Source organism: Otolemur garnettii, unplaced genomic scaffold (assembly GCF_000181295.1).
Source record: "Otolemur garnettii isolate 467f Iridium unplaced genomic scaffold, OtoGar3 scaffold00175, whole genome shotgun sequence".
Taxonomy (NCBI): Eukaryota; Metazoa; Chordata; class Mammalia; order Primates; family Galagidae; genus Otolemur; species Otolemur garnettii.
Window position 1 is genome coordinate 2118305 of NW_003852570.1, and position 8029 is coordinate 2126333.

At 40.6% G+C, this 8029-nt stretch overlaps 1 pseudogene; it reads left to right on the forward strand.

The window, feature by feature from the left end:
- The window catches only part of LOC100958966, a 12215-nt pseudogene extending 6865 nt beyond the window's left edge, over positions 1–5350 (forward strand).
- Positions 5351–8029: the final 2679 nt, after the last annotated feature.

Consider the following 8029-nt stretch of genomic DNA (forward strand, 5'->3'; position numbering starts at 1 on the left):
AGCCATGAGCATGGTATGTTTTTCCATTTGTTAACATTTTCAGCTATTTCTTTCCTTAGAGTTTCATAGTTCTCTTTATAGAGATCTTTTGCGTCTTTTGTTAGGTAAACTCCCAAATTTTTCATCTTCTTTGGCACTACTGTGAATGGAATAGAGTCTTTGACTATTTTTTCAGCTTGGCTACTTTTGGTGTATATAAAGGCTACTGATTTATGAGTGTTGATTTTGTAACCTGAGACGCTGCTGTATTCCTTGATTACTTCAAAGAGTTTAGTGTTAGAATCCCTGTTATCTTCCAGATATATAATCATATCATCTGCAAAGAATGAAAGTTTAATCTCTTCTGACCCTATATGGATAACTTTAATCACTTTTTCTTCCCTGATTGTGATGGCTAAAACTTCCATTACATTGTTAAAGAGCAATGGAGACAACGGGCAACCTTGCCTTGTTCCTGATCTGAGTGGAAATGATTTCAACTTAACTCCATGCAGGAGAATATTGGCTATGGGTTTGCTGTAGATGGCCTCTATCAGTTTAAAAAAGTCCCTTCTATACAATTTTCTTAAGTGTTCTGATTATGAAGGGATGCTGGATATTATCAAATGCTTTTTCTGCGTCAATTGAAAGAATCATATGGTCTTTGTTTTTTAATTTGTTTATGTGATGAATTACATTTATAGATTTACATATGTTGAACCATCCTTGAGATCCTAGGATGAAAAGCACTTGGTCATGGTGTATAATTTGTTTGATGTGTTGCTGGATTCTGTTCATTAGGATTTTGTTGAATATTTTTTTGCATCAATATTCATTAGTGATATTGGTCTATAATTTTCTTTTCGTGTTGGGTCTTTTCCTGATTTGGGGATCAGGGTGATGTTAGCTTCACAGAATGTGTTGGGTAGTATTCCGTCTTTTTCTATGTTTTGGAAAAGGTTGAGTAATATAGGTACTAGTTCTTCTTTAAAGGTTTGGTAGAATTCTGACGTGAAGCCATCTTGTCCTGGGCTTTTCTTTTTATGGAGATTTTGTATAGTTGATGCTATTTCAGAGCTTGATATAAGTCTGTTCAAAATTTCCACTGCATTGTGGCTAAGTCTTGGGAGATGACGTGATTCCAAATATTGGTCAATTTCCTTCAGGTTGTCATATTTCTGGGAATACAATTTCTTGTAATATTCATTAAGGATTTTTTAATTTCTAAAGGGTCTGTTGTTATTTCATCTTTACCATTTCAGATTGATGAGATTAGAGACTTTATTCTTTTTTCTTGGTTAGGTTGGCCAAAGGTTTATTGATTTTGTTGATTTTTTAAAAAAACCAACTTTTTGATTTGTTGATCTATTCTATAATCCTTTTGTTTTCAATCTCATTTAATTCTGCTCTAATTTTGGTTATTTCTTTTCTTCTGCTGTACTTGGGATTGGAATGTTCTTCCTTTTCCAGCTGCTTGAGATATCCCATTAAGTTGTTAACTTCCTCTCTTTACATTCTCTTAAAGAAGGCTTGCAATGCTATAAATTTCCCTCTTAGGACTGCCTTTGTGGTATCCCAGTGGTTCTGATAACTCGTATCTTCATTGTCATTTTGTTCTAAAACTTTTGTAATTTCTTTCTTGATCTCATCTCTGATCCATCTATAATTCAGCATAAGATTATTTAGCTTCCATGTTTTTGTATGAGTCTGCATATTCCCATTGTTGCTGAGTTCAAGTTTGATTCCATGATGGTCCAAGAAGATGCCTGAAATAATTTCTATTCCTTTAAATTTGCTGAGGTTAGATTTGTGGCCTAAGATGTGATTGATTTTGGAGTATGTTCCATGGACTGATGAGAAAAATGTGTATTCAGTTTTGTTAGGATGAAATGTTCTTTAGATGTTTTTGCAGATAAATCTGCAGTTATTCTAATATTCTTCCCCTTGTAGATTATGGTTTTCTTACGTCTCGCTGCTTTCAAGATTTTCTCTTTCATATTAACTTTAGTGAAGTTAATTATGATGTGTCTGGGGTATGTCTTATTTGGGTTGAGTCATGCTGGGGTTCTGAAGTTGTCTGCAATCTGGATTTCAGGATCTCTTGACATACCTGGAAAGTCCTCTTTCATAATTTCATAAAGAAGAGCCTCTGTGTTTTGCGAAGCATCTTCATCGCCTTCAGGGATTCCTATAAGGCGAATATTAGTTTTCTTTGAATTATTCCAGAACTCTCAGAGAGAATGATCCCCTTTTGCTGTCCATTTCTGATTCTCTTTGGACATTTGGACATATTCAGAAGCTTTGTCTTCTACGTCTGCGATCCTTTCTTCTGCCTCTTGCACTCTGTTACCAAGAGATTCTACTGTATTTTTCAGATGTTTAAGGGCTGCAATCTCTTGCCTTAATGTTTCAAAAATCTTTGGTGGTTTTGTCTTTGAATTCGTTGAATTCTTGAGTTAACTTTTGGAATGCTCCTTGAATTTCTAGTTCTATCTTTGCCTCTGTTCTATTAATCTTATTTGCAATCCAAATTCTGAATTCAATTTCTGACATCTCAGCCATCTGTTTATTTAAGGAATCTTCAGTTTCTTCTGCCACATCCTTTCTTGGGGGGGGGGTTTGATCTACTCTGGTTATTAATATTACCAGAGCTTTTTCCCTGATTCTGCCCCATGATTATTTTACCCTTTTGGCTTTTCCCTTTGAGGTTTGTCAAGGACCTGTATGGTGTTACGACCTGAGAGACTGGGGACCTGCTTGGTGTGGTGGAGCTAAGTGGCTCTGTCTTATTTTCAGCTGGTCTCTGCCCTACCCTAGTGATTCAGTTACTCTTGGTTGAAGTCTCAGCTGTGGAGAAATACCAGCAATTAAGTCACCCCAACACCCACAAACAACAATTGGGCAAAGAAAATCAAACCTTCCCTCAGCCGCACACCCAGGGTGCCCCTTTGAATAGTCCCTGGCTGGTCTGCCTGGTTTAAGGGTCCAAATCAGTTGTCCCAGTCAGCACCAGTTTCAGGTAGAAGTGTTCAAAAGTCTCCGGCAGCTAGATAAGAGGGGTATGCTGGCAGTTCAGATATAAGTTACTCCAGTGCTCCGTGAGGGCAAAGGGGCCCACCCAGCAGATGGGTTAGTCTGGGAAGGTTAATGCCTCCTTCCCCACCTTGTACCCAGTCACTCTTAATCCCCCACAGAATAGGTCTGTGACCCTATTCACTCCAGTAGGCAACTGCTCCCGGGGTTTACGACTGCCAAAATCAGCCAGAAATCTGAGTCCGGCAGAGGGACCTTGCGTGTTTAAATTAGGCTGTGAAAGTTCTCTCAATTCCAGCCTCTGGCCTTCTGTCCTGGCTAGATTCCTCTGCAAGTCAGAGTCTGCTAGAGCTGATGAAGAACTCAACCCTGGGCAGCAATTAGAGTTTACACTCAGGTGTCAATTCCAGCCTCTGCCTACCCACTGCCTTTGTCTCAGCTATACTCCCCTGAGGGCTGGTGCTAATGGTCTCTTTACTTACGAAAGTTACCAGGTCCATTCTGCCTGTGACTGCTGTCCAGAACCTCTGGTTGTCCAGAGAGACGGGGCTTGCCTATCTGCAATGGCGTCAGTTTGCAGCTGAGGATGCCACTGTTGCTGTATGGCTTCCTCTGAGCCAACTTTCTTCTCCTCACTCCTGTGCCACTGTCAGCACAGAGCAGCACCAGCCCTTTCTCCCTCTACTTCTCTCAAGGATTTGCCCAAGAATCCGGACTCCAGCAGTAACAAACCTCCAGACCTTGGGGTGAGGGTGGGGAGAATCCTCGGAGTTCAATGTTGCAGGTGGGGAATATATACAGTTTTATATGGTTTTACAGTTTTATGCCTGGCAGGAGGATGCCGTGGCATGCCAGCAGGGGTAGGAGGTCCAGTTTTTAGGGGGTCTCTCCTGTGGGCTAGAGTGGCAGGATGTTTGAACTCTGCTTGCTTATTTGCATGGAGTAAACTGCCAGCCCTTCTTGTGGGGGAGGGGACTCCCATCCACTTGGTGGTAGATTTTGTACCTTTTGATTGTATTTTTGGGGTCACAGCTCGCCTCAGGAAGGTTGAAGTGCACTCTTCAATCTTCTCTCTTGGCTCTGCTGCAAATCATCAGCTCCCTTGCTAAACTTCTGTCCTTTAAGCCTCCTGGACGAGAGCTTCTGTAAAAAGCTGGCTGCAGTCTGCCATCTTGGCTCTGCCCCCCTATACATTTTTAATAAATTGAATAAGTTCAATTTGTTTTTCTATGCCTTCCAGTGGTCTTAATATTTCAAAAAGACCAAATTTAGAGTTTTGCTTTTGAAAGGTTTGTCAAATATCAAAGGCCTAAAGCCAAGATTATATGCCAAAAGATTTTAAAGGAAATATATAGTGAACTGGATCACATGTAAATTCTTTCACAAATTCTCTTTTATGAGCTTCACTTAACCTGCACAGACAATCTATAGATATTCTAAACCTTCTTTGACTTTTGCCCTGCCTTTCACTTTCTTACACAATCATTCTGTTTCAGGACAAAATTTATCACACAAGATTCTTTCTTTATACCATGCCATTCTCCTTTCTGTCTAATTTCTTTTACTCTCAAAAACTCACTTCCCACAGAACAGAATCTTAGTTCACTATGAACTCACCCATTCACTTGGCCAAACTGATAATTAGAAGGTTTAAAACGCAAGAATCTTATCCTTTGACAAAGACTCAGTTTCCCCAACAATTTAAACAACCAAATATTACATTTTACAAATGAGAGACATTTTATGAGATGTAACATTTATATAGGATTTTCCCACTCAGAGCTGGACTGGGAACCCCCATTTTTCAGGCTCAGGCAAGCTCAGATATCAGGCTCCCATCTCCAGGTACAAACTCTCTGAGCCCCAGCCAGGTCATGAACAAAGCAGCCTGAAACCTTTTGGATGGCTCCACCCAGACTAAGGAGCACACACCCTAATACTCTCCTCAGACAAAAACCACAGCAAAGATCTAATAACCTTGTCCAAGGTGAGGGAGTGCATTCAGGTATCCTCTCTCAATATGACATTACCCTGGCAGAGAGTGATGCCCAATTTGTTTACAACCTCTGCAACCAACTCACCATTAAAGTCGAGGAAAGCTATGCATTGCCTACAAAAACCATGGAGGTGTTGCAGCTGCCAGACCAAGGCAACAAAATGGTCCTGGACTCAGTCCTTACCACCCATGATCGAGTGGTTCAGATCAGTGGTTCGAGTGCTACATTTTCAGAGATTTTCTTGGAAATAATCCAAGGCAATCTGACTAGTGAAGGAGCTAGTGAACTTCAAGGGATGGTTCAAAGCTCGGCCAGAACTAGAGAAACTGTTATCAAGCTGAACTAGCTATTGTAGATCTATAGTATGCCAGCAGTTTATTGAGTGCCAAGGAGAGGAGTTTTCTGGGTAGTCACAGTTAAGCAGTAGACCCAAGACCCTAACCCTTTGATTTCATAAGTTCTCATTCCTACCACCAGGAATGCCTTCTCTCCTCTGTGGCACGACTGTGCTTGCCAGTTGTTACAACTAATCCTAATTATCCTTTGTCTAATAAAAATTTGCTATTGCTGAAAAAAAAAAGTTTCACGCATTAAAAGCTGAGTTGGTAGCTGTGGAAAGAAGATACTGGGTTAGTAGTGTTGCAGGAAGATGAGGCCCAGTGGAGTGGAAAGAACACCCAAACACCACATTTATAAGAGGAAGGGCTTTATTTATCAGCCGGGAGCTTACAGCATAGAAGATTCCCAAATGGCCGTGCTCCCCGACTGGCTTGGTCTTTCTCCTTTTATTGACACTCAAAAAGTTCCACCCCACAGGTACCCTTCCCATTGGCCAGTTTTAATCAAGTGGGAGATGCTAGTCCAGCCCCTACAGAACTACAGGATTTCACAGAACTTGGAAATTTCCAGGTTCCAGGAAGTTAAGTCCACAAATTCCCAAGAGCTGAGTCACCATGGAGAGGACCCTGCAGGTGCATCCTTGTGATCTCCCTGAGAAGACCTGTTCTCCCAGACCCCACCCTTCTCGGGTATCTTCTCTCAGTAGTATAGTAACAAGTGATTTGAAAAGAGAAAAGAACATAATGAGAATAAGAATAAATAAATAGAAAAGAACAGATCTGAGCACATTTTTCCACATCCCATTAAACCAGTCTCCCATTCATTAATCTGATGGAGAATATTTATCTTGACTTTTAAAAAATGTAGATCACAGTCTTTACTTGCCCTAACCAAGTATTTTCACCAGTAATCATGCAAGCTCCTCTCCATTGGGCTGTCATGGCATCCAGGAGGCAGTAGTTTTCAAATACAACAGAGGCTGGGCTGCTGTGGACTTCTAACTGAAGTGCTCTCACTGCTTGCACAGCAATACTGAACTCTTGTTTTATTACCATGGAGAGTTTCAAATTATCTTTTCAATTTGATGAGTTGGAAATGCCAGTCAAAATATGCTGAGCCCAAAAAGAACTTATAATTATAATGCACATATCACATCTAGTATATTTGTTTGGCACCACTTTATGAACAAAAGAGCCCAAATTTTTAATTAGGCTTGTATTTAAAATGGAATATCTGGTAACAAAGGATGTCAGATAATTAAGTCCATAACATCTTGACCATCTAGGTAGGAACCACTTGTATTTGCCACACATTAAAAAAAAAGATCAGTGTAATTTACAGATAGGTCAAGTTGGAACCTGTGACCTCCCAGTATGGAGTTTGCTATGATGCCTCTTCTTCCTCATTGACACTTACACATCTACAATGTCCATTTATCTCTGTCAGTCTATGGAAACAAAACAGGTTACAAATTACTTAATTTTAAAGGCCTTTGATCCAGTTCTGGAAGCTATAGGGCTTGGTTTAGTCTGTTAACCAAGTCAGTCTAGACTTTTGCTCTGTTCAGTATACAATCTTTAGTCTCTGGCAACTTAACAAGAGGAACAAGTGAAATACTCTAAGTTGCATAGGCCTGGGTTATGAGACATCCATAACACTGAGTGATCTGACAATTGGTGCCATCATGAGGGTTAGTGTCAGCACCACCTAAGGTATAAGAATGCCATCTGTGTTGGGCAGCGCCTGTGGCTCAGTGGGTAGGGTGCTGGCCCCATATACCCTTGCCAAACTGCAACAAAAAAATAGTCGGGCATTGTGGCAGGCTCCTATGGTCCCAGCTACTCTGGAGGCTAAAGCAAGAGAATCGCCTAAGCCCAAGAGCTGGACGTTGCTGTGAGCTGTGACGCCACAGCACTCTACCAAGGGTGATAAAGTGAGACTCTGTCTCTACCAAAAAAAAAAAAAAAGAATGCCATCTCTGGAACCAAACCATAGGGTTTGACTAAAATATTGCTCTAGTATGTTACACAGAAAACGTCCAGCATCATCCCTGCTTTCAATGAAGAGGGGAAAATTCCTTTCTAGTAACTTTATCTGAGCAAAAGATAGATTTTCTTTGAGGTTTTTCTGTGTCCACTTAACTCACCAACAGAAGCAGCAGCATCATATATCTTCTCTGGTTGTGGAAGTCACATCTTGTCATACATCCACAGGTTTCATCAGATTTCACATTGGCAGAAACAAAAATGAGCACCGGTTCCTTTGCATGGTCTAGATGTTGGCATAGCCAGAAGTTAGATTGATTAGTGTGGCCAGAGTTTGAAAGACTAATATAAAGGAATGCTGGGTGTGTGTCTTATCTGCTGGAATAACAGGAAGGAATAGTTAAAAACAAGGCATAGTTTGAAAAAGTCTAGGAGAAGATAAAAGAATTAGGTAGGTCAAGCCAATCTCCACTCAGCTTCCAATATGTTATTCTCAAAGGAGGAGGCTTAAAATAAGAAATGTTTAAAAGGACCATTGATTGAGGGCTGGTGCTAAAAGACAAAAAGGAATTTATAGATGAAAGAATGTGGGGGTTTTGTTTGTATTTTTTTTTTCTTGGCAGTTTTTGGCCCGGACTGGATTTGAACTCACCACTTCCAGTATATGGGGCTGGTGCCCTACTCCTTGAGCCACAG